Here is a 2,932-nt window from a genome sequence, read left to right on the forward strand (position 1 = left end):
AGATATGGCAGCCCAGAAGCACCCTTGAGTATGCAAATATATATATGAAAGGTTTAAGTCATGTGTGAACCTTCAGGGACTGATGGTACACCCCATAATCTCTTTTTGTAGTAGTAGAATCACTCTCAGAACTCCACCTCATTTGTCCCCATCGAAACATTGCTTGGCGGGCAGCCACAGGTTATGGTAATCCCACAAGGAGATCCTAGACCACAAATGCAAGTGATGTATCCACACCTGGAAAACTGCAGCAAAAGGACTTTGTTGACACCTGTTGTGAACTGTCATAACCATGAACCAGGAGATGTTGTTGTTTCCCCTGCTTTGCCATATACAGGTTGCTTGATAGACCTTTGGAAAGAACCACCCCAAATCTTGTTGACCAGCACTACCTCAATAACAAAGTCGCAGAGAGAGAGATTCGGGTACGTTCGTCCTACTGCCAAAGGAACAGAAAGCCAGAAGGTCCTGACACTCGAGGGCGAAAGAAAGAAATCGCTAAGAGGCACCATTTCGGGAGGACTGGAGAGCAGCTAAGGTCAAGCAACCTGTACAAGCTACAAAAGGGACTGTGACACACCCCACTGGTAACAGGTTGGAAGGATCACTAACAAAAATCTTTTCCTTTCTCAGTTTTCTCTATTGTTGTGGGTCCTATTCTTGTCCCCCCCCCCACTATCCGTTCTTATCTTCAAAATCAAGGATACCGCCGCCGCACTGCTGCCAGGCATTGGACGGACGATACAGAGTTCTGAGAGTGTGTTACCCGTCCCAGTTTAGGTCAAGGTAGAATCTATAAACTTGACACATTACCCAGGACCGGATGTTTGATAGTGATAATACCATCATACTTAAAAGCATACCAAAAAGAAAAACAACAAAGAGTTCAAGGGTCTGTTGTCACAAACAATACCTACCAAAGGATGCCATATCTGAAAAACGTGTATATGTTGTAACCACCCCTGTTTTTATTTTTATCCCAAAATTGTACATTATCCTTCGTGACCCTGAGTAGATTGTTCGATAAATGCGGCCCATCGTTTATCCGTGATCCTGGATCGGCCAAGAGCAGATGGTTTACTCCCCTTATATGTTTATTTCATGGATCCCAATTTCTTTGTTAGGATTATGAATTTCTGTATTGTCATGTAAAATGTTTTTTTTAATGTAACAGTTTTATATTTACTGTTAAAGGGTGGACTATGGAAGTCGAGTTACACACACGCCATTTTAGGATAGTATGGCCGCCATTTTGGTTCGCAGAGTTGCGCAAATAAAGTTTCCATACCCGAGTATGTGTGACAAAGTGGACCAGAAGAGTAGCCATACTATCACACATAAATTCATAATAACACACTTACACTAAATGAAATATAGTTAAAGGTTTAGAACGCCACACATAGCTTAGTTAGCCCTGCACACATCTGTCTGTATCATGTTTAGTATCGTTTCGTTCCGTTTCTTATGCGTAGTATTCCGGTCATTGCGAATATTTCGCAATATACACGACTCGATAGTTATGGACATAATCCATATTCCAGGGACAGTTTCTGTTGAAAGTATGTAACAAAGGAATCTAGATGAAACCGGTTCTTATCACTGCTGACGCCGAAACCATCAGACAAAGGACTCTTAAAGTTCACTCCCCTGGACCTAGCCAAACCAGGTGTATCATCTTACCCCCCAATCACAGCTGACCTGACATACGACCTCTGACCAATGAGAACGGCCTTTGACCTCCCCTTTCTGACCCTATAAGATAGGCGACCCAGAGCAGCAAAAGCTCTCTTCGGCACATCTACCTTTCCCTGACTTTCCACCGGACTATAGTTCATCCCTGAACGATAGTGAGCTCTGACCGGACTGCGCTTCGCATATTTGATGAGAACGGTAACGGTTGCATTAACGGTATTTATTCTTATTGTATTGATTGGCTGATTGTGTCTTGTATCTGTTTTTCTTCCCTTAGTAGAGCCTGTATAGTATATACTTTGTTAGACTATTGTATAACTTGTTATACCTGTATTTTCTATTCCTGTAACCCCCCTTTTGTCCATTAGGGACTTAAATACAACCTCTTTATGGAGTTCTTATCTCCTTACTTCTATACTGTGGTTTGTGTCTGTTATTCGCATTTAGCGATAAAGGTATATTACGGACACTGTCCATAAAGGTATATTCGCAGATTAGAGACAAAGTACTGCGAAGGAATCTCTGATTAAGGTATTGGTTCTTGGTGTACATAATACAATAAAAGGTACGCTACGCTGCGCTACGCTTTGTTCGCACGTAGTTAGGTATAAAGGGTACGTTGGTTGCGGACTTATTACGTAACCAACGCTTTTCACTTATTGTCTCTCTGGTCATATTATATCGCCATTAACATGCCACACACAGTTTTGTGAGAGGCTGCCGGTATGAGTTGCTTCTCAAATTTCGATAACCGTATGAATAGGAGGCAGACCTATCTATCCCAATGGGATACGGGTAGTACCACCCCTTTGGATAGACCATGTTTAGAACTCAGGGAAAATTTTAATAAATTGGAGGATCTCCTCAAAGCAGAACTAAGGCACTGGCTGGATGGGTCAAACCTCCAGAAATATTTGGACCAAAAAATGGTTCCCAGAGGCCTTAGAATGTCAAAACCCTCAGTATTTCAATACAATGAAATTTTCCAAACCGAATGGGATGGAATTCTTGATCGCTGCTCGATCTCCCTGATGGAAGTAGTAATACGCTACAGAAAATCCAAAGCAGACGATCTAGTCAAGGAGATTGAACAGCTCAAGAAAACCCTAGAACCCCAAAGTCACCTTAAGGAATTTAAAGAGAGGGACAAAGTCTTATCAGAAAAACTGATCTCCTATGAGGACTCACTCTTAGAGGGCAAATGCAAAAAGTTTAGACGAGATCTAGACGATTACAAAAG

Source organism: Crinia signifera, chromosome 9 (genome assembly GCF_055691185.1).
Source record: "Crinia signifera chromosome 9, ASM5569118v1, whole genome shotgun sequence".
NCBI lineage: Eukaryota > Metazoa > Chordata > Amphibia > Anura > Myobatrachidae > Crinia > Crinia signifera.